This window comes from Enhydra lutris, unplaced genomic scaffold, assembly GCF_002288905.1.
Source record: "Enhydra lutris kenyoni isolate GAN:26980312 unplaced genomic scaffold, ASM228890v2 scaffoldscaffold63, whole genome shotgun sequence".
In the NCBI taxonomy this organism is placed as follows: domain Eukaryota; kingdom Metazoa; phylum Chordata; class Mammalia; order Carnivora; family Mustelidae; genus Enhydra; species Enhydra lutris.
In genome coordinates, this window is record NW_019154147.1 from 1,688,865 (window position 1) to 1,713,949 (window position 25,085).

General features: G+C 36.1%; 1 pseudogene; it reads right to left on the bottom strand.

The window, feature by feature from the left end:
* Positions 1–1,862: 1,862 nt before the first annotated feature.
* Positions 1,863–2,527, bottom strand: LOC111158779 (annotated as a pseudogene).
* Positions 2,528–25,085: the final 22,558 nt, after the last annotated feature.

The following is a 25,085-nucleotide window of genomic DNA, read 5'->3' on the forward strand; positions in this document are numbered from 1 at the left end:
CTTCCTGGGATGGCTGCTGTCTGAGAGTGCCCACATGAGGGACAACCCTCACATGCAGCCTCCCCCACAGCCCCAGCCACATGCTGACACCCATGGTGGAGAGGATCCAGGTGGATATAGCTAGACCTTTGGCCATCTCACAAACTACCCCTCCAGTCCATTAGTTAATTGAGATAAAATTTCTTCACATGGTTATCCCTCAACTTCTTTTTAAGTTTCATTGATTTAAATAATCTCTAGATCCATGTGGGACTCAAACTCACAACCTTGAGGTCAAGAGCCTCTCACTCCTCTGAGTGAGACAGCCAGGAACTCCCTAACCCTCAACTTCTTAAGAGCAAAGGGGAAAGAATTGTCAAGCCATGGTAAATATCATTCTTAAGCAAATATTCCAAATATATATGGAACAGAAGAATAGCATTAGGTAAAACTGTGGATTGCATAGATCAAAGGACTGACAATGGTGGACAATACTAAATATCAGTGGTATTCACTTCTATGCTCACATTGGTTGATGAAAAGCCATACAAATGGGGATCTGAAATGCTACTTCATATGATAAGATTGTCACAGAAATTTCAACTTAAGCAAGACTAAGTTTTCTCTGGGCCATTATCCCAGGTTCTATCATTTCTGCACACATGCTTGAGGGATTGTTCAAATAAGTAAAGTATTCCTTTTTTATCAACCCAGTAAATCAAACCCATAACCAATCTCTGGATGCTTCTGAGAGGCCAGATAATTATAGGAGTTTGTTTATTTTTACAAGATTTTTATTATGTGATAGTTACAAACCATCATTCAGTGAGACAATTCTGCATTACTATTAACTGCTTTGAACACTCCTTCTCAAGAAAATTTGACAAAAATTTGAGAAAGCTTCTTTAGAGTAGATTTTTTGGCTTTAGACCAGACTTCAAACATCCTTTTGGCTGTAAGAGCTCCTCAGAACTTACTGAGTGGATAACTCATTCTAATAATGACTGTACCTGATATAATCAGGTCAATTGGAAAATTGGAAATAACTCACAGAGTTTAGAACAGTGGAAAATATGATTTTGAGTGTCCTAATTAATGAGGAGTACAAATTAGACTGGGTTCTGTAAGGGGAGGAGTGCTGACTGGTTTTATTTATTTATTTGTTTATGTATGTATTCATGTATTTATTTTTATGTGCCTTGAGCAGAAAAATCTTCACTGTTTTCATCAGGGAGTAAATATGTTGCATAAGACAAAACTTTAACTGAACCGTCTTTTAAGACTGAAATGGATTTATTGGCTCAAGTGACTGAAGAACCCAAGGTTATTACACTTCAGCTGACTTCATCCAGGGCTTAACTGATGTCACTGGGAAGTGGTTTCTTTCTCTCCCTCTCTTCCACTATTCAGTTTGAGTACTCTTTTTAGCCTCAGGAGTCACAAAATGAACTGTGTAGCTTTTGTTGCTATTGTTCTTTTAGGCTGAAATTTAGTGAACAGAGAGTGAGGGTCTCTTTTCCAGAATCTCCAGCAAAGGTCTCATGTAATTTTGTTAGTAAAGAAGCACATGAGTAATCTGTCTATCCCTATCAAATCAATATATGAAATGCTCTGATTGTTTGGGATAAGGTCAACTCCATCAGGAACACATGAGATCAGAATGGGGCTAGACTTGACCTTCAAAGAGAAACCTACTAAAGAACAAGAAAAAGAAGACTGAATGGTATGTGACACAAAGAGAAATTATTCCTAGAGTCCATATTTTTATTGTCTCTCTCATACACACAAATGCATGTACTTACACATTCTCATGTACGTATCTACAGTAACACACATACACATACACACACACACTTCCCATAAATACACCAAAAATGTTCACATTTCTTTCTTTTTTTTTTTTTTTTAGTAGAATCTTTTTTATTCAGGAAAAAAAAACCCCAAAAAACAAAAAAAAAGTTTTCCAACCACACACAGGAGGGCTTTGGGTAGGGGAGGTGTCTGTCCATCCAGCCCCAGCCCCCAGCCCATGTGGTTTTGGCAGCAATAAGGGGTGTGGGGTTATGGCCCAAAATATAAAAATGGTGTATGTGTGTGTCTGGGAAGGAGAGGGGTGCAAAAGCCGTGGGGAGTGGTGGGGGGGCAGGGACGGACGAGGTCAGTACTGGGAATGCCGCAGGTAGGAGGCCATTTCATAACATTTCTTGTTGATCATACCACCGTGGACACCTTCTTTGCCCATCAGCAGGACTAGCGTCTTGGCAGTCATGGTGACAGTGATGTTGAAAGTGGGGGCTCCACCGGTGCTCTTGGTACGAAAGTCCATGGTGAACTCCCCATCCTGAAGCAGTGAGTCCCGGATAACAGAACATTTCTGGCCCCCAAGTGTCAGCCCACTCACGAAAAAACTTGACCGGTCTTTGCCAACCAGGACACCAACCTCAGCTGGTGTGATGTTGACGAAGGTCTTTCTGGGGATGGTGGCCCAGACGGAGGGCGAGTCCTTATAGCCCATCATGGCCGCGTCCTGACAGGTCCAGTCTCTCATGGTTCACCTCCCCTTCCAATTTCCCTCAACTCCCTTCTCCTCTTCATTTCCCCTTGTCCTCCATGCTATTTGTTATGCTCCACAAATAAGTGAAACCATATGATAATTGACTCTCTCTGCTTGACTTATTTCACTCAGCATAATCTCTTCCAGTCCTGTCCATGTTGCTACAAAAGTTGGGTATTCATCCTTTCTGATGGAGGCATAATACTCCATAGTGTATATGGACCACATCTTCCTTATCCATTCGTCTGCTGAAGGGCATCTTGGTTCTTTCCACAGTTTGGTGACCATGGCCATTGCTGCTATAAACATTGGGGTACAGATGGCCCTTCTTTTCACTACATCTGTGTCTTTGGGAAAATACCCAGTAGTGCAATTGCAGGGTCATAGGGAAGCTCTATTTTTAATTTCTTGAGGAATCTCCACACTCTTTTCCAAAGTGGCTGCACCAATTTGCATTCCCACCAACAGTGTAAGAGGGTTCCCCTTTCTCCACATCCTCTCCAACACATGTTGTTTTCTGTCTTGCTAATTTTGGCCATTCTAATTGGTGTAAGGTGGTATCTCAATGTGGTTTTAATTTGAATCTCCCTGATGGCTAGTGATGATGAACAAAAAATGTTCACATTTCTTAAAAGCATTTGCTGACTCCTTAACCTAGACAACTGCCTTATTCCATTCCTATGTACAACTCCAAATGCCAGAGATTTCAACGGCATGCCATGCAGTCTTTGCAGGCACCCCATCACATCCAATATACATGGTAGAAAGAGAATAATTAAATGTGATAAAATTAACTCCACTTTAAATAGGGGGTTATAGGAAACAGCACAGTAGTCATCAGGCCACAGCCTGTCATGCTTGACAGATAGTAAATTGTTCAGGCTTTTCTGGCTCCATAAAGTCTCTAATCCATTATTCTTCTTAGTTTTACATTACATTTGAAAAATGTAAATGCCACCATTAGCTGTGGGCAATACACAGACAGGCTTAGGAAGGGGGTAGGAGAGAGAGAGAGAAAGAGGTAGAGAGAGACCTACTGGTTTATGGACATGGATCGTTTCAGTGCTTGACTGGAATTGTGAGTGCTGTGATGATGGGCTGAAATAATGTTACACTAAGAACTGATTTCTTGAATTCTTAGTCCTGCTACCTCAGCTTTGCCTTCATTGTCAAGCTCCTTATAAAAGATGGCTATAGCAACTCCAGACCTTAAATACTCTTAGATGATATACAATTTGAATAAGCTCTTTTCTTTATCTTAAGTTTGCAAATGTTTCATTATGTTTCAGTACCTCTGATTGGGTCCTCTTTCTATCCCTAAACAAATCACTTTGGCCACAGTAATGGAATGTTCTCACTTCTTAGGTCTAAGTTACATGCCTGGAGAAAGGGAAAAAACATTGTCCATACCACATATGGACTGAGGTGGGGTGGGGGGAGGATTATACCTAATTGGAAAAATGGAGTATTGTTATCAGAATAACAATAAGAATAATAACAAATATTTATATATTGGTTGTTATGGGGCAGACACTTGTAAAAGCTCTTCATAAGCTTTAACACATTTAATTCTCACAATAAACTTGAGAACTGTTACTATTACTATAATCATTTTACAGCTGAGAAAACTGAAGGTAAAGAGGTTAAGTAAATTGCCTAAGGCCTCACAGCTGGATAGCGCCAGAGCTATAATGAACCCAGCCTGGCTGGTTGTGAAGTCTGTCCTTTTATCTGCCCCTACAGAAATCCCGAAATCCCAATATAACTAAAAGGACTTTTAAGCGCAGAACTTGATGAAATCACAAAATGATCATTTGAGAATGATTGACCCTATATTTTATTTTAAAAAGTGATACAATTCCACATTAATATAAAATTTAATAAGAATAGGATGTGTTCTGATATAAGTCCATAGTTACCATATTAACACAATTTGGCAAAAGGGAAAATTTGTATGTGATCACAATTTATTTATCCATTATTAGTTGACAGAATATGGATTTTCCAGTTTTGGGCTATTACAAATAAAACTACTATGAACATTCTCATACAAGTATTTGTGTAGACATGATTTCTGATCACTTGGATAAATTCCTAAGAGTAGAGGTGCTGATCATATGGTAGTTGTGCATTTAACTTTTTAGGGAAACTGCCAAACTGTTCTACAAGGTGGTTGTACCACTTATACATTCTTACTAGCTGTTCTTTCACATCCTCATCAAACCTTGGTATGGTCAGTCTTTCTTATTTTAGTCCTAATGGTATATCATTTATGTTTTTAATTTAATTTAGTTTATGGAACAATTAATTATATTGACCATCTTTTTATTGCTTATTTATCATTCCTTTACCTTCTTTGGTAAACTTTTCATTCCAATATTTGCACATTTATTATTGCATTGTTTTCTTAACTATTGAGTTTTAAGAATTGGTTATATATTCTAGATACAAGTCTTTTATCACATCCATACTTTGCAAATATTTTCTCCAATTCTGTAGCTTATCTTTTCACTCTATTTGTGTGTTTTGAAGAGAAGTATTTAATTTTTATGAAGTCCACTTAATTATTTTATTTTATGGATTATTACTTTGGTGTTGTATTAAAAAACAAACAAACAAACAAAATAACCAACAAAACAAAATAACTTTGACCCAGATCAAAAAGGTTTTCTTCAACATTCCTTTAGAAATTTTAGTTTTATGTTTTATATTAAGGTCAGTTGTCCATTTTGATGTTGTATATAGTATGAGGTGTCAATTTAAGTTCATAAGTTTGCAATAGATATACAAATGTTCAAGCACCATTTGTTGAAAAGACATATATGGGGAGGCTTGGATGGCTCAGTGGTTAAGCCTCTGCCTTTGGCTCAGGTCATGATCTTAGGGTTCTGGGATTGAGCCCTGCAGGCTCTCTGCTCAGCAGGGAGCCTGCTTCCCCCTCTCTCTGCCTGCCTCTCTGCCTACTTGTAATCTCTCTGTCAAATAAATAAATAAAATCTTAAAAAAAAAAAAAAGACGTATACATGCAACTCTGTTTCTGGATTCTTTGTTCTTTTTCATTCATCTATTTCTCTGTCCTTAGATGAATACCACACTGTCTTAACTACTGCAGTTTTAAAAGTCTTGAAGTAAGCAGTGTTAATCCACTTTGTTCTCTTTCAAAATGATTTTGCTTATTCTAGGACTTTTATATTTCTTTCTTTTTTTTTTATTTAAAGATCTTATTGGGGCGCCTGGGTGGCTCAGTGGGTTAAGCCACTGCCTTCGGCTCCGGTCATGATCTCAGGGTCCTGGGATCGAGTCCCGCATCAGGCTCTCTGCTCAGCAGGGAGCCTGCTTCCCTCTCTCTCTCTCTGCCTGCCTCTGTCTACTGTGATCTCTCTCTGTCAAATAAATAAATAAAATCTTTAAAAAAAAATCTTATTTATTTATTTGATGGACAGAGACCACAAGTAGGCAGAGAGGCAGGAAGGGAGAGAGGGGGGGAAGCAGTCTTCCTGCCAAGCAGAGAGCCCGATGTGGGGCTCGATCCCAGGACCCTGAATCATGACCGGAGCTGAAGGCAGAGGCTTTAACCTACTGAGCCACCCAGGCGCCCCTAGGACTTTTATATTTCTATACGAATTTTAGAATCAGTTTGTCAATTTTCATAAAAAATATGTTGGAATTTTTATTGAAATTGTCTTAAATCTATACATCAATTTGGAAAGAATTTACATCTTAATAATACTGACGTTTCTTGTTTTTTAATTTTATTTATTTGAGAGAAAGAGACAGAGAGCATGAGAGGAGAGAGGTCAGCGGGAGAAAGCAGCCTCCCTGCTGAGCAGGGAGCCAGATGTGGGACTCGATCCTGGGATTTCAGGATCAGGACCTGAGCTGAAGGCAGTCACTTAACCAACTGAGCCACTCAGATACCCAATACTGAGGTTTCTAAACAATGAGCAACTGCATCTCCATTTATTTAGGTCTTTCATAATTTTTCTCAACAATGCTTTGTGGTCTTCAGTTTACAACTATTTCACATTCTTTGTCAGTTTTATCACTTAGTATTTCATATTCTTTGAAGCTATTTAAAATTTTAGTTCTTCAACCTTGTTAAATTCATGTATTTATCTTAGTTGTGTTTTTTTTGTTGCAAAATTCTTTTCTTATTTCTTTTGTAGATTTCTTTAGATTTATAAATAGACATTCATGTCATCTGCAAATAAAGCCTGATTTAATTCTTCCTTTCCACTATTGAAAAATAATAATTTTTCATGCCAAATTATGTCAATCAGAGCCCCCAATATATTGTTGAATAGAAGCAGCGTGGACATCCTTATTTTTTTTTTCCTGATTATAGAAGGAAATCATTCAGTGTCTCACCATTAAGTATAATGTTAACTAAGTTTTTTATAGATGGCTTAACATCAGATCAAGAAAGTTCTCCTTGATTCCTAGTTTGCTGGGACTCTTTGAGCAGAAATACATGTTGGATTTTGTCAAAGGTTTTACTTCATCCAATGAGATGATCATATAGTTTTATTTAGCAGTTTACTAATATGGTGAATTACATTGAGTGGGTTTTTTTTTTTTTTTTTTGCAGTTATATCAACCTCATCTTCCTGGTAATAAATTTTATATAATTTTGATTTACATTTTTAAAAAGAATTTTCACATTTATGATCATGTGGAATAATAGACTATAGTTTACTTTTCCTATAATTTTTTTGTTTAGCCTCATAGAATGATTCATCAAATATTCCCATCATTTTAATTTTCTGAAGCAGTTTTACAGAATTGTTTTTATTTCTTCCTAATAGTTCTGTTGAACTTATCAGTAAAGACATTTGTGCCAAGCATTTGCAGAAAGTTTTTATGTACAAAATTAAAATTCTTGAATGCATATTGTCCTATTTGGATTATTTATTTCTTCTTGAGTGAGCTTTGGTCATATGTGTCTTTCAAGTAATTCGTCTTAATTTTGAAGTCTATTTATTTTCATTTCATTTTTTTAAGTTATTGGATGAAGCTGTTCAAAATATATTCTTATTCCTTTCAAGATCTGTAGAACTTATAGTAAGCCATCTCTCTCTACCCTGTTACTATGTGTCTTCTTCGTCTTCCTCTTTTCCTCCCCTCCCACTTGCCCCTCCTTCTTCCTCTTCCTCTTCTTCTTCTCTTTGTCCTTCTCCTCCTCCTCCATCTTCTTCCTCTTCTTCACCACCTTCTTCTCCTCCCCTTCTTCCCCCTCCTTCTTCTTCCTGACCAGCAAAGAGGTTTATCAATTTTATTGATCTTAAAGGAATAGCTTTAGATGTCACTGATTTTTCTTTATTGTTTTTGGTTTTCTATACAATTGATTTTCTTCTAATCCTTAATATATTCTTTATTCTTAAGCTTACATTTCTTTCTTTTTTATAATCTAGGTTTTTTAGGTGGAAGTTGAGGTTATGAATTGGCGCCCTTTCTTTTTTCTAACATCAACATTTAGTGATATAAATTCTCCCCTATGTGTTGCTTTAACCAGATCTCAGAAATATTAACACATTGCATTTTTTTCATTCATTTCAAAAACACTTTTAATTTTCTTGTTGATTTTTTTTTCAACCAATGAATTATTCCATTGAATTTCTCTTATTGGTTTCTAATTTAATTTATTTTGTGGCCAGAAAGTATTTATATATAAATCAGATATTTTATAGTTATTTAGACTTGTCTCAGGACCAAGAATATGATCTATTTTGATAAATACTTCATGTACATTTGAAAATTATCAGATTCTTTTGTTGTTGTTGTTGTGTTTCTGTTTTATTTTTAGTTGAATTTTCTGAGTAAGTTGAGGGTTTTTTTAAATAAATGTCAATTGGGTCAAATTGGTTGAGAGTCTTGCTAAATCATCTCTATTTGATGCTCTCTACTTCCATCAATTATTAAGAGATGGAGTTATGAAATATCTAACAACAGTGTGAATTTATTAATTTCTCCTTGCAGTTCCATCAGTTTTGCATTATGTATTCTGGAACTCTGATACTAGGAATGAAATGTTTCCAATTGTTATATTTCCCTGGTGAGTTGGCCCCTTTATCATTATGAAAAGAGCTTCTTTATTCCTAGAGCTTATTTATTTCTCTTCTTCTCTGCTCTAAAAGTAACATATTTCCTGACTGACATTAACATAACCAGTCAAGCTTTCTTTCTATAAGCCTAACATGGTATAAATTTTATATACTCCTCCTTGTAGTTTCGTATTTGAAATGCATTTCTTGTGGTTAGCACATAATCTTGTCTTGCTTTTTTTTTTGAAGATTGTATTTATTTATCCATTTGACAGAGAGAGAGGGAGAGAGAGAGAGCATGCGCACAAGCAGGGGGAGCATCAGGCAGAGGGAGAGGGAGAAGCAGGCTCACCCCAGGAGCAGGGAGCCCAATACATGGCTCAATCCCAGGACCCTGGCAGGGAACCAAAGTCAGACACTCAACGGGCTGAGCCGCGCAGGTGCCCTTGGTCTTGCTTTTTTATATAATCAGACAAATTATTTTTAATTGGTATGTTTAGACTATTTATATTTAATATCATTTTTGGATTGGTTAAGTTAAAATTGATCATTTTTCTATAAATGTATTTGTCCCATCTGATCCTTGTTTCTTTTTTCTTTTTTTTTTAATTTCTTTTTAAATTAATTGTATTTTTAATGAATCAATTTTGTTCACTTTTTTGGCTTATTAACTGAGTTATTTTGTTATTTTATTGGTTGCAATAAGATTTATAACACATATTTAATTTACTGCAGTGTACCTTCAAAGGATTATACCACTTCACCTATACTATAAAAGCCTTATGATAATATACTTCCATTTCTTCTTCAAAAGCATTGTTAAACTCCTTGCTTTTATGCATTATAAACTCTACACTATACTTTTATTATTTTTATTTAACTACCAATTACCTTTTAAAGAAATATAAATAATAAGCAAAAACCTCACAGGTATTTATACACATAGTTACAATTCTCAGTTTTTAACATTCGTTTGTAAAGATCCATATCTCTATCTGTTACAATTGTCCTTTTGCTTTAAGGACTACCATGAACTTTTTTTTTTTTTTAAATAGTATGAATCTATAGGTGATGAATTCTTCCAGTTATTTTATGTCTGAGCACGTTTTTTATTTCACCTTCATTTTTGAAAGGTATTTTTATTGGGTATAGAATTCTGGGGAGATAGAATTTTTTCTTTTGGTATTTTAAATGTAGTTCTATTTATTGTCTTAATTACATCATTTTCTGTAAGAAATTTGTTAACTCCATTTCCCTGTACATAACATGATGTTTTCCCTCTGGCTACTTCTAGGATTTTTCTCCTTGTAACTTTTGTTAAGCAATTTAATTGTGATATGACTTTGTAATATTTTATTTTATTTATTTATATTATTAGTGGCTGCATTTTTATATATTTCCCTTAAACAATTTTTAGGTTTTCTCTGGATGGGAAAAAAAAATTCCAAGAGGCTTTTAAATGTTTCAGAATTTCTAAAGAAATCTGAAAGTAATAACCATTATATTTAACTTCTCAGAATTCAAAACAGTCTAAAATTATGAGTCAGCATTTAATTGGAAATGGAGAGGTTTTGTTTTTTTTTTACAGTGTAATTTGTAGAATGTAAAATGTTTTTTATAGCAGTATAATTAACATACAGCATTATATTAGTTTCAGGTGTACAATATAATTCAACAATATTCTTAATATTTACTATTAAAGTACAGTTGAGATACAATGTTATATTAGTTTCACATGTTCAATGTAGCAATTTGATAATTCCATATATTACTCAGTGCTCACTATGCTAAGTGCAGTCACCATCGGTCACGATAGAACATTATTACTATGTTATTTACTATATTTTCTATGCTATGCTTTTCATTTCCATGATTTATTTATTTTACAACTGGAGTTTTAATCCTCTTCATCTATTTCACCCATCATTCCAATTCCCTCCCATCTGACAATAGTTTGTTTCCTGTATTTGTGAGTCTGTTTCTGTTTTTGTTTTATTTTTTTGATTCCACATAGATGTGAAATAATATGGTATTTATTTTTCTCTGTCTGACTTATTTCACTTAGCATAATACCCTCTAGGATCCATCCATGTTGTCAAAAATGGCAAGATCTTATTTTTTATGGCTCTGTAATATTCCATTGTGTTTATGTGAGTATATATACCATATCTTCTTTATCCATTCATCTATCAATGGACATTTGGGTTGTTTCCATATCTTGGCTATTGTAAATTATGCTGCAACAAACATTGGGGTGCAGATATCTTTTAGTGCTCTTGTTCTCTTTGGTTGATTATCTAGTAGTGGAATTACTGGATCACATGTATTTCTGTTTTTAAATTTTGAGACACTTCATGCTGTTTTCCACAGTAGCTGCACTTAATTTATATTCCTACTAATAGTACTTGAGGGTTCCCTTTTCTCCACATTCTTTCCAATACTTATTTCTTGCCTTTTTGGTATTAGACATTCTAACAGGTGAAAGGTGATATCTCATGGTTTTAATTTGCTTTTCCCTGATGAATGATGTTGATTATCTTTTCCTATGTCTATTAGCCATCTGAATGTCATCTTTGGAAAAATGCCTATTAGGGTCTTTTGTACATTTTATTAATTATTTTTATTAACATATAATGTATTATTTGCCCCAGGGGTACAGGTCTGTGAATCGTCAGGCTTACACACTTCACAGCACTCACCATAGCACATACTCTCCCCAATGTACATAATGCAACCGCCCTCTCCACCCTCCCTCCTCCCAGCAACCCTCAGTCTGTTTTGTAAGATTAAGAGTCTCTTATGGTTTGTCTCCTTCCCAATCCCATCTTGTTTCATTTTTTCCTTCTCTATCCCCCAAAACCCCCACTCTGCCTCTCAAATTTCTCATATTAGGGAGATCATATGATAATTGTCTTTCTCTGATTGACTTATTTCGCTCAGCATAATACCCTCTAGTTCCATCCATGTCATTGCAAATGGCAAGATTTCATTTCTTTTGATGGCTGCATAGTAGTCCATTGTGTATATATACCACATCTTCTTTATCCATTCATCTGTTGATGGACATCAAGGTTCTTTCCATAGTTTGGCTATTGTGGACATTACTGCTATAAACATTTGGGTGCACGTGTCCCTTTGGATCACTACATTCGTATCTTTAGGGTAAATACCCAGTAGTGTGATTGCTGGGTTGTAGGGTAGCTCTATTTTCAACTTTTTGAGGAAACTTCATGCTGTTTCCAGAGTGCCTGCACTGGCTTGCCTTCCCACCAACAGTGTTGGAGGGTCCCCTTTCTCCGCATCCTCTCAAACATCTGTCATTTCCTGACTTTGTTAATTTTAGCCATTCAGACTGGTGTGAGGTGGTATCTCATTGTGATTTTGATTTGTATTTCCCTGATGCTGAGTGATGAGGAGCACTTTTTCATGTATCTGTGGGCCATCTGGATATCTTCTTTGCAGAAATGTATATTCATGTCCTCTGCCCATTTCTTGATTGGATTATTTGTTCTTTGGGTGTTGAGTTCGGTAAGTTCTTTATAGATTTTGGATACTAGCCCTTTCTGATATGTCATTTGTGAATATTTTCTCCTATTCTGTCAGTTGTGTTTTGGTTTTGCTGACTGCTTCTTTTGCTGTGCAAAAGCTTTTTTTTTTCTTGCTTATTTTAAATTTTATTTTTTATAAACATATAATATATTTTTATCCCCAGGGGTACAGGTCTGTGAATTGCCAGGTTTACACACTTCACAGCACTCACCATAGCACATATCCTCCCCAATGTCCATAACCCCACCCGCCCTCTCCCAACCCCCCTCCCCCCATCAACCCTCAGTTTGTTTTGTGAGATTGAGAGTCACTTATGGTTTGTCTTGTGCAAAAGCTTTTGATCTTGATGAAGTCCCAGTAGTTCATTTTTGCCCTTGCTTCCCTTGCCTTTAGCAATGTTTCTAGGAAGAAGTTGCTGTGGCTGAGGTCCAAGAGGTTGCTACCTGTGTTCTCCTCAAGGATTTTGATGGATTCCTATCTCACATTGAGGTCCTTCATCCATTTTGAGTCTATTTTTGTGTGTGGTATAAGGAAATGGTCCAGTTTCATTCTTCTGCATGTGGCTGTCCAATTTTCCCAACACCATTTGTTGAAGAGACTGTCTTTTTTCCATTGGACATTCTTTCCTGCTTTGTCGAAGATTAGTTGACCATAGAGTTGAGGGTCTATTTTTGGGCTCTCTATACTGTTCTGTTGATCTATGTGTCTGTTTTTGTGCCAGTACCATATTGTCTTGATGATGACAGCTTTGTAATAGAGCTTGAAGTCTGGAATTGTGATGCCACCAACTTTGGCTTTCTTTGTCAACATTCCTTTGGCTATTTGGGGCCTTTTCTGGTTCCATATAAATTTTAGGATTATTTGTCCTATTTATTGGAAAAAATGGATGGGATTTTGATAGGGATTGCATTAAATGTATAGATTGCTTTAGGTAGCATAGACATTTTCACAATATTTGTTCTTCCAATCCATGAACATGGAATGTTTTTCCATTTATTTGTGTCTTCCTCAATTTCTTTGATGACTACTTTATAGTTTTGTGAGTACAGATTCTTTGCCTCTTTAGTTAGGTTTATTCCTAGGTATTTTATGGTTTTGGGTGCAATTGTAAATAGGACTGACTCCTTAATTTTTCTTTCTTCTGTCTTGCTGTTGGTGTATAGAAATGCAACTGATTTCTGTGCAATGATTATATATCCTGACACTTCACTGAATTCCTGTACAAGTTCTAGCAGTTTTGGAGTGGAGTCTTTTGGGTTTTCCACATAAAGTATACTATCTGTAAATATTGAGAGTTTGACCTCTTCTTTGCTGATTCAGATGCCTTTGATTTCTTTTTGTTGTCTGATTGCTGAGGCTAGGACATCTAGTATTATGCTGAATAGCAGCGGTTATAGTGGACATCCCTGCCATTTTCCTGACCTTAGTGGAAAAACTCTCAGTTTTTCCCCATTGAGAATGATATTTGCTGTGGGCTTTTCATAGATGGCTTTGATGATATTGAGGTATGTAACTTTTATCCCTACACTTTGAAGAGTTTTGCTCAAGAAAGGATGCTGTACTTTGTCAAATGCTTTTTCAGCATCTATTGAGAGTATCATATGGTTCTTGTTTTTTCTTTTATTAATGTATTGTATCACATTGATTGATTTGTGGATGTTGAACCAACCTTGCAGCCCAGGAATAAATCCCATTTGAGAGTGGTGAATAATCCTTTTAATGTACTGTTGGATCCTATTGGCTAGTATTTTGGTGAGAATTTTCACATCCTTGTTCATCAAGGATATTGGTCTATAATTCTCCTTTTTGGTGGGGTCTTTGTTTGATTTTTGGGATTAAGGTAATGCTGGCCTCATAAAATGAGTTTGAGGGTTTTCCTTCCATTTCTATTTTTTGGAACAGTTTCAGGAGAATCGTTATTAATTCTTCTTTAAATGTTTGGTAGAATTCCCTTGGGAAGCCATTTGGCCCTGGGCTTTTGTTTTTGGGAGATTTTTGATGACTGCTTCAATCTCCTTACTGGTTATGGGTCTGTTCAGGTTTTCTGTTTCTTCCTGGTTAAGTTTTGGCAGTTTATACGTTTTTAGTTGTGTTAGTTTATATGTCTCTAGATATGTATCCATTTCTTCCAGATTGTCAAATTTGCTGGCTTATATTTGCTCATAATATGTTCTTATAATTGTTTGTATTTCTTTGGTGTTGGTTGTGATCTCTCCTTTTCATTCATGATTTTATTAAGTTGGGTCTTTTTTCTTTTCTTTTTGATAAGTCTGGCCAGGGGTTTATCAATCTTATTAATTCCTTCAAAGAACCAGCTCCTAGTTTTGTTGTTTTGTTCTATTGTTTTTTTGGTTTCTATTTCATTGATTTCTGCTCTGATCTTTATTATTTCTCTTCTCCTGCTGGGTTTAGGCTTTCTTTCTTGTTCATTCTCCAGATCCTTTAGTTGTAGGGTTAGGTTGTGTATTTGAAACCTTTCTTGTTTCTTCAGAAAGGCTTGTACTACTATATATTTTCCTCTTAGGACTGCCTTTGCTGTGTCCCACAGATTGTGTTTTCATTATCATTTGTTTCCATGAATTTTTTCAATTCTTCTTTAATTTCTTGGTTGACCCATTCATTCTTTAGAAGGATGCTGTTTAGTCTCCATGTATTTGGGTTCTTTCCATATTTCCTCTTGTGATTGCATTCTAGCTTCAGAGCATTGTGGTCTGAAATTATGCAGGGAATGATGCCAATCTTTTGGTACCAATTGAGACCTGATTTGTGTCCCAGGTTGTGATCTATTCTGGAGAATGTTCCATGTGCAATAGAGAAGAATATGTATTCTGTTGCTTTGGGATGGAATGTTCTGAATATATCTGCGATGTCCATCTGGTCCAGTGTGTCATTTAAGGCCTTTATCTCCTTATTAATCTTTTGCTTGGATTATCTGTCCTTTTCAGTGAGAGGGTGTTAAAGTCCCCTACTATTATTGTATTATTGTCAATGTGTTTCTTTGATTTTGTTATTAATGGGTTTATATAGTTGGCTGCTCCCATGTTAGGGGCATAGATATTTAAAATTGTTAGATCTTCTTGTTGAACAGACCCTTTGAGTGTGATATCTCTTTGAGTGTGTCATATCTTTGAGTGTGATGTTCCTTTGAGTGTGTCATCTCTTATTATAGTCTTTAGCTTACAATCTAATTTATCTGACATAAGGATTGCCACCCCACCTTTCTTTTGATGTCCATTAGCATGGTAAATTTTTTCCATGCCTTCACTTCAAATATGGAAGTGTCTTTGGGTCTAAAATGAGTTTCTTGTGGGCAGCATATTAATGGGTTTTGGTTTTTAATCCAAACTGATAGATACCCTGTGTGTTTTGATTGGGAGCATTTAGCCCATTTACATTCAGGGTAACTATTGAAAGATATGAATTTAGTGCCATTATATTGCCTGTATGGTGACTGTTTCTGTGTATTGTCCCTGTTCCTTTCTGGTCTACTACTTTTAGGCTCTCTTTGCCTAGAGGACCCCTTTCAATATTTCCTATAGGGCTAGCTTGGTGTTTGGAAATTCTTTCAGTTTTTGTTTGTCCTGGAAGCTTTTTATCTCTCTTTCTATTTTTGTTGATAGCCTAGCTGGATATAGTATTCTTGGCTGCATATTTTTCTCATTTGGTGCTCTGAATATATCATGCCAGTTCCTTCTGGCCTGCCAGGTCTCTGTGGATAAATCTGCTGCCAGTCTAATATTTCTAACATTGTATGTTACAGACTTCTTGTTCTGAGCTGCTTTCAGGATTTTCTCTTTGTCATTAAGACTTGTATGTTTTATTATTAGATGACAGGGTGTGGACCTATTTTTATTGATTGAGGGGGATTCTCTGTGCCTCCTGGATTTTGGTGCTTGTTCCCTTTGCCATATTAGGGAAATTATCTACTATAATTTGCTCCAAAAAACCTGCTGCCCCTCTCTCTCTTTCTTCTTCTTCTGGAATCCCAAATATTCTAATATTGTTTTGTCTTATGGTATCACTTATCTCTCAAATTCTCCTCTCATGGTCCAATAGTTGTTTGTCTCTCTTTTGCTCAGCTTCTTTATTCTCTGTCATTTGGTCTTCTATATCACTAATTCTCTCTTCTGCCTCATTTATCCTAGCAGTAAGAGTCTCCATTTTTTATTGCACCTCATTAATAGCTCTTTTGATTTCAACTTGGTTAGATTTTCATTCTTCTATTTCTCCAGAAAGGGATTTTATTTCTCCAGAAAGGGTTTCTCTAATATATTCCATGCCCTTTTCAAGCCCAGTTAGCACCTTGAGAATCATCGTTCTGAACTCTAGTAATGACATATTACCAATGTCAGTATTGATTAGGTCCCTAGACGCCAGTACTGCCTCTTCTTTCTTTTCCTTTCTTTTTTTTTTTAATTTTTTTTGGTGAGTTTTTCCACCTTGTCATTTTATCCAGATAAGAATATATGAATGAGAAAAGAAAATACTAAAAGGGTGGCAAAGACCCCAGAAAAATGTATGCTAACCAAATCAGAAGAGATCCAAAACCAGGGGAAGAAGAAAGGGGGAGAAAATAAATAAATAAAATAAAAAATAAAAATAAATAAAATAAAAAATCATATATTATATATATATTATATATATATAATTTAGACTGGTGAATAGTACTGAGCCACCCACTTGATTTGGGGTGTTTTTGGTCTCTCAGAAGAAATTACCTCCAAAAAATTTTTTTGGAGAAATAGATATATAAGAAAGAATAACATATATACAAAAACGTATATATATACATATATATATACACACAAAAAACCTTTCTCTCTATCTTTTTCTCTCTCTCTCTCTTTCTCTCTCTCTCTCTATATATATATACAAAATAGGAGTAAACACGATGAAGGGGTGGAATATGACTGTAAAGATGAAAATAAAAAAATTCTAAAGAAGGAATTGATGAGATAAGTTGGTTGGAAAAAGAAAAAAAAAAAAAAGAGGGAATGTGCTCAGGCTGGGAACTAGAACAAAGCCATGTGGTAGATTAGGATATATTTTGAGGTATTAGAAGAAATTGTATCCCAAAATTTTTTAGGAAAAAGAAAAAACCCTATATGTATACAAAGGATAAGGTTAAGTACAATGAAGGGATAAGATATGACTATAACAATGAAGGTTGAAAAGGATTTTTTAAGAAAGATATTCTTAATATAAACTAGTTATAAAATCCTAAAAGAGGAGAAGTTTAAAAATAGAATAAGAAAAAAAAAGAAAATAAATTAACTTTGCAAGACTAAAGGATCATGGGGAAAAAGCCATGAATTCTCTGTGTTGCTTTCCCCTAACTCTGGAGTTCTGCTGTCTCTTGATCCGTGAGCTTGGTCTTGGCTGGATGTTCTTGCTTATCTTCTGGGGGAGGGGGCCTGTTGCAGTGATTTTCAAATGTCTTTGCTGGAGGTGGAATTGCACCACCCTTGCCAGGGACTGGGCTAAGTAATGTGTTTCGGAGCTTTTGTTCCCTGAACACTTTCCATAGAGCTTTGGAAGACGGGAATGAAAATGGCAGCCTCCCAGTCTCTGGTTGGGAGGAGCTGAGAGCTCGGTGCCCCACCCCTCAGTGTGCCCTCAGAATAAGCAGTCAATCACTCGTGTCTCCTTGGTCTCTGGCCACACTCCAAGTTCACCCAACCTTTTATTGAGCATTTCTATCTCTGGTGCATGGCCCCATTTGGAGTCTCCAAACCCAGCAGATTCCTGCTGTGCTGCTCCTCCCAGAGCAGGAAGGTGAGTCTCTCCAGATCTGCCACTTGTGAGGTCCCTGCTCAAAGAGCAATGGTCTGACTGTGCCTTGGATCATGATTTAAGGTACCCCAATCTGAAAGCTCATTCTTTGGCTCCATCTCTGTAGCTGGCTTCCCCGCTCTGATACCTGTGAGTTCTCCCACACTCAGACACTCCCAATCTTTCAGTGACCCTGCAGGACCTGAGACCATGGGGTACCCCATGGGACCTGAGACCTGTGCCTCAGTGGAGCAGACTTCTAAAAGTTCTGATTTTGTGCTCCACTGCTCCACTGCTTGCCGGGAGCTGGCCTCTCCCCCCATGGTCTATCTTCCCGTCACTTCAGATTCCCTTCTCCTCACATCCTATCTTTCAGAAAGTGGTCGATTTTCTCTTCCTAGAATTACTGCTCTTCTTCTCTTCTATCTCCTGTTGAGTTTGCAGGTGTTCAGAATGGTTTAATACCTATCTAGATGAACTCCTGGGATCTTATGTATTTTCAGTTTGCTACTCCTCTGCCATCTTGCCTGTCTCCCCACTTTGTACATTTTTAATTGGATTATTTGTTTTCTTGGTGTTGAGTTGTACAAGTTCTTTATCTTTTTTGGGTATTAACCCTCATCAGATGTATCATTTGCAAATATCAACTCCCATTCAGTAGGTTGCCTTTTTGTTTGGTTGCTGGTTTCCTTTGCTGTGAAAAAGCTTTTTATTTTGGTGTAGGCTCAACAATTTATTTTTGCTTTTGTTTCTCTTGCCTCAGGAGACATACCATAAATATGTTGCTAAGACCAATGTCTGAGAGATTACTGCCTGTGTTCGTCTCTAGAATTTTTGTGGTTTCAGGTTTCACATTTAGATCTTTAATCCATTTTGAGTTTGTGGTTCCTGTTTGTTTGTTTGTTTGTTTGTTTTTTTGTATGGGGTTGAAAGTAGTCCAGTTTCATCCTTTTGTATATGGTTTTTCAGTTTTCCCAACTTCATTATTGAAAAGACTGCTTTTTTTTCCCTATTGTATATGCTTGTCTCCTTTGTCATAGGTTAATTGACCGTATAGGTGTGGGCTTATTTCTGGGTTCTTTATTTTGTTCCCAAAACTTATATTAGTACCATACCATGCAATACCATACCATATCATACCATATTTTTCTTTAGGCTCTGTGTTAGCTGCATATCTTAGACATGTTTGTTTATAGTGTTCATTAAATTGAATATTTTCATGCCATTATTTCTTTTTTTTAAATTTTATTTATTTATTTATTTGACAGTTAGAGATCACAAGTAGGCAGAAAGGCAGGCAGAGAGAGAGGAGGAAGCAGGCTCCCCACACAGCAGAGAGCCCGATGTGGGGCTCATTCCCAAGACCCTGAAACCATGACCTGAGCCGAAGGCAGAGGCCTTAGCCCACTGAGCTACTCAGGCAACCCCCATTATTTCTTTATATATTTTCTTCCATTCTCTTTCTTTCTTCTCCTTCAGTTTTCAGGGTTACACATATACTAGATTGTTTAAAGTTATGTCACAATTTACTGATGATCTGCTCCTTTTTAAAATTAACTCCTTTCTCTGTGTGCCTCATTTTTAGTTTCTATTGTTATATTTTTGATTCTTTTCTTCTATAACATCTAGTTTGCTATTATCCCTATTTAGTATATTTTCATCTGATACATTATAGTTTTATCTTAAATGTTAGGTTTGGAGATTTGGAGCTTTTATTACCCAATTGTCTACTTAAAATGGGATACACGAACAGTTACAATTATCCTTTTAAATGCCTTGGTCTACTACTTCCAACATCAGTATCAGTTCTGTATTAGTGTTGATTAATTGGTTCATTTCCCCATTATTGTGTACATTTCCTCCTTTTTTGCATGTCTGTCAAATTTTGATTATATGACAGACATTGTAAATTTAACTGTTGAATGCTGAATATTTTTGAATTCAGTAAGAGTCCAGTTTGATCCTTTGGGGTCTTGCTTTTAAGATTTGATATGAAAGACCAGATATGTGCTCAGTTATAGGCTAATTATTCTTCACTACTAAGGCAAAACACTTGTTTTTATACCCAATGCCCTATGAATCTGAACTTTTGCTATCTGGCTGATGAGAACAGGCCCATTTTCTAGTTCTGTGTGAGTTCTAGGCACTGTTTCTTCTAATCCTTTTTTGGTTCTTGGCCCCAGGTAGCTTTCTCACACAAGTTCTGATCAGTAACTAAATAACCTAAGAAAATCCTCTGAAGCTCTTAAGAGCTGTCTTGCTGTGAAGCTCTTTCTTATCTGATATTTTATTCTATGAACTCTTAGCCACCTTTGTCTCCCTAGACTCTAAATTCTATCTTCTTATTCAGAGAATCCACTGGGTTTTGCCTGAGTTCCCCTTTTCTATGCCACAGACTGAAAAACCTCTTAATATAGTATGCTAAATCAATCATAAGGTTGTATTTGCTCCCCATCTGTCGGAATTACTTTCTGTTGCCTGATGTTCAGTGACTCCTATAGTGGTGCCCCTGTTTTTATTGTTGTTGTTTCAAATGGGAAATTCCTATTACTCCATATGGCCTTCATTTTTTTGCTGTTGTATTATAATAATTCAGATGTGACAGTTGACTGTCTAGGGATTTGCTTTATCACACCTAAAGATACATTATAGGGTTAGGACAGATAGAATATCTTGGTCTGTCTGGTCGTCTGCTTCATATACTGCTGACTGCTGAGTTGAATGGACCTCCCTTGATAAAATTTCCCATTCCTCCAGACCCACACTTGGCTGTGCAGTATACACAAAATTTCTTTTAAATACTAACTGTGATCATGTTTTATAAATGAGAGAGATAGTTAAAGCCTTCATCACAATGAGATTTTCCAGAGTGCAAAAAGAAAAGACTCAAGTGGAATAAGAATTATCTTTGCAGGCTTAAATTCATTACTAAGCATAATGCTCCTGCAGGATACCTTGATTCTTCAGTTTCTCATTGCCAATTGTACTCCCCTGCAAGAAATCTCGTACAACAAATGAAGTTCTTGCTTGATTTCCTCTGTACTACATTAGTAATACAGTCCTAAAGTTTGATGCACTCTGACTGGATAGCACAGAGGAAGCTTTACCTGGACAATCTATGCCTATGACATCCAAACTTCTCAAGATTGAAGGGTGAGAAGGAGGTTTTATAGTTTGAAGTCTTCTGGTTCAATATGTGTCTAAGTTCACCAACTTAGGTCTATATTTCACTGTGTCTTAACCGATGTTACTTAGTTTGCTTGTTTCTTTTTCAGTAGTTCTAAATGCACTACAGTTGTGTGACCATAAACTTATCACCCAGATCAGGTTATTTATGAGAGTGAAACAACACTTGTAAACCATTACTACCCTGGGGGGAAAAAGCACAAGTTTGCCTTACGTAGAATTTGATAAACAACAGCCCCTTCCATGAACCCATTAATTATATTAATACAAAATAGTATCTGTATTCCTGTTTCTAATAATGTCTGTTTGAATAAAAGGAGGTTTCTTTTACTCTTTAGTCACAAGAAATAAATATTGAAATGGTTATGCTAGTGAGCACTGCAGTAGTGCTTACCATTAACAAATCAAAAGGGTTTTATCCAATGCCCCTTGTGCTCTTAAGTCTCCTTTTTTAGAAAAGAAATAGTCAATGTCTCTGGCTCACTCTTTTTTCCTCTTTCTTTCTTTCTTTCATCATGATTATCTTTAGTAAATCATAGAACATGAAAATGAAATGTTCAGAAATGGTGTATGGGAAGTTGATTAACCATTTTTTAAAAACTTCAAAATAGTCCCTAATATAATTCAAAGAATGAGGGGTAAATGTTAATTGGAAAGTCTTAAAAAATATGTTTAAATGAAACAAGATGGGATTGGGAGGGAGACAAACCATAAGTGACTCTTAATCTCACAAAACAAACTGAGGGTTGATGGGGGGAGGGGGGTTGGGAGAGGGAGGGTGGGGTTATGGACATTGGGGAGGGTATGTGCTATGGTGAGTGCTGTGAAGTGTGTAAACCTGGCGATTCACAGGCCTGTACCCCTGGGGATAAAAATATATTATAGTTTATAAAAAATAAAAAAAAATGTTTAAAAATCACAAGTGACTATTTAGCTAATTTGGAGGTAGGAAATATGAGAAAACAATAACAAAAAAATCATATACAAAATGGGAAATGTGGCTCCTCTTTTATTCCTGAAAAACAATACCTCCCCTCAAATGCAGGAAAAGAACTAAGTAAAATGCTACGTATGATATATTGCAATCATGGAAGAGGGGTATGTGTTACATATTAAGAGATAGAAAGGAAATATTTCCTCCCTTACATTTTGTTGTCTAAGAGCATTAGTTATAAACATTTTCTGTTCTGGAAAATGGAATAGCTAAACTAAAATAAAGTAACTTAAATAGAATAGTTGCACTGAATATGGCAAAAGAACAGATAATTGTAATATGATCTATGCATTAAAAAATGCTAACGTCATGGTCAAAAGACATGAAGAGAAAAAATAAATCTAAAAGGCCCATGCACAGCTGAATGAACGTTCTCTATATTTTAAAATTAAAACAAAGTGAATTATTTTTTCAGTCAAATTGGGGGTAGACGAACTTTCACTTTCATAGAATAATGATAAGGGTATTAATCAGCATAATCTTTCCAAAAAGCAAATTGCCATCATCTATTAGAGGTATTAAAAAGTGTCCAGAGATTACCTCAAGGAGTTGAGGTGAGAATTGAGATAATTTTTCTTTTTTCTACACTTGCATATTTTCTAAATGCTATGTCTTTATACTCCACAGGGAACAGTAAATCTTACACTGAAACCTTACACCAAATATCACCACCTAGTTTTACTGAGACCCCTCAGAAAAATTAAGCAATAGATCTGAAAAATGAACTCTCATTTCTCTTATTGTCTTTACATTATATGTCAATAGGAAAATATACCTAGACATACAAGTGCAAGTAACTATAGACACATACTTATCTATATAGAACTGCTGGGAAATGAGTCAGCCCTTCTAGACAGTGAGATTTAGATGAGTTTCTGGTTGATGAAGGGGAACTCTATGCTTTTGAAGTGTTGTTTATAAAATTACACTCCCATGTACATATTTCTGAGAACAAGGAAGCACAACAATAATGCTTGGAGAAAATTGATGACAATACTCAGACACTAATAGCTAAAACTATTTATTCACAGAAGACATGTATTAAGAGATATGTAGCAGGGGCGCCTGGGTGGCTCAGTGGGTTAAAGCCTCTGCCTTCGGCTCAGGTCATGATCCCAGGGTCCTGGGATCGAGCCCCACATCCGGCTCTCAGCAGGGAGCCTGCTTCCCCCTCTGTCTGTCTCTGCCTGCCTTTCTGCCTACTTGTGATCTCTGTCTGTGAAATAAATAAATAAAATCTTTAAAAAAAAAAGAGAGATATGTAGCATATGTCTTGGAAGTAACAATAATAATAGCTACAACTTATTAGGATTTATCATATGCTAGGAACTTTGTATACACTAAATCTATTTACAAAATGGTAGAGGTGGGTGTTAAAATGACACTGTTATTAAAAAAAAAAAAAAAAACTAGAAACTAGGCATTTTTAAAGAAAATTGACCTAAAGTAATTATTGCATGTTAAAGCTAAGATTTTAGAACAGATCCCTTTATTCTAAAGACACTGGTTTTTTTTTGTTTTTTCCTAGTTATTTTCTGTAGGTCTCTAGAGTCTTCAGTGTGAACAAGAGACTTCTTGGCGGTTCTCTGAATCCCAGACCTAGGACACACCAACCCCAACCAAACTTACCTTATGAGAGTAGCTCCATTTTATCTGCCTTACAGTGAAGCTCTTGGAAACATTCAGATTGAAAACAATCAAAGAAATCAATAAAGAACAATGCATTAGACCAAACTGGTCCTCTTTTTTCTCTTTCCTCTCTCCTTTTCTCCCCCACTGCCCTGCTCTCTTCTTTCCATGCTGCTCTTCCTCTTCACAATTTTTCACTCCCTCGTAAGGCTCCCTAAAGCCAAAACAAATAATTGCAAATAGGTATAAAAATGAAATCAGTAAACATTTATCATGTAGGAGAAATGGAGAAACATATTTAGTACTGAACCTACTTATTTCTAAAACCTGGAATTCAGTTGAATGTCTATCTCCATAGTAGCTTTGCAATAGCTTTTCTGTAAGAAGTTATTTGTCTGGTCTAGTAGCAATGGTTGAAAATTGTAGCTTTATTAAATGTCATTGAGGTCAATGCAAGATTTGTGTGCTGATGGCAAATATGTGTCCTCAAAGTCTTGCCAAATGACAGTTCTGAGTACAATTAGAGAAGTGTATTGAAACTGCAACAGAATTTAGGGTTCTAACTCATATATTAAAGTAGATGTACTTAAATTCTCTGTGACATTGAACCCAGGTTCTCAATCCTAGGGGTTGAGAAATATCTGTGACACTTTTGAAAAACAAATAAGCATGAGATTTATCCATATTCACCGAATCAGTACCTTTAGGAATCACCTTTGTATCTCTCATTTTTATTTATTTATTTATTTATATATTTTTTAAAGATTTTATTTATCCATTTGAGAGAGAGAGAGACAAAGAAAGAGACAGAAAGAATGACCAGGGAGAGAGGCAGACTCCCCACTGAACCAGAAGCCAGAAGTGGGGCTGGATCCCAGGACCCCAGGATCATGGCCTGAGCCAAAGGCAGACGTTTAAATATCTTAGCCACACAGGCACTCCTATTTACTTTTTTAGGATTTATTTATTTATTTATTTTAGAGACAGAAAGTGTGTGCAGGAGCTGAGGAGCTGAGTGCAGAGGGAGAAAGGAAGAGGAGAAGCAGACTTCCTGCTGAGCAGGGAGCACAACCACTTGGGGCTTGATCTCAGGACCCTGAGCTCATGACCTGAGCCTAAACCAAGAGTCTGATGCTTAACCTACTGAGCCTCCCAGGTGCCCCTGTACTTCTAATTTTTAAAAAGTCTACAGATATTAAGATACATAGGATTGAGAGCAATTTAAATATAAAGTCATTGAAAATGGCATACATTTCAAAATTATAACTGCGTGTAGCTATGCATCTACACACACATGAAACAAATATTTACATTCAAATGCTATAGTTAGTATATTAATTCCTCAGTCTCCCAGTTAGGGACATTCTACGTTTCACTTTGC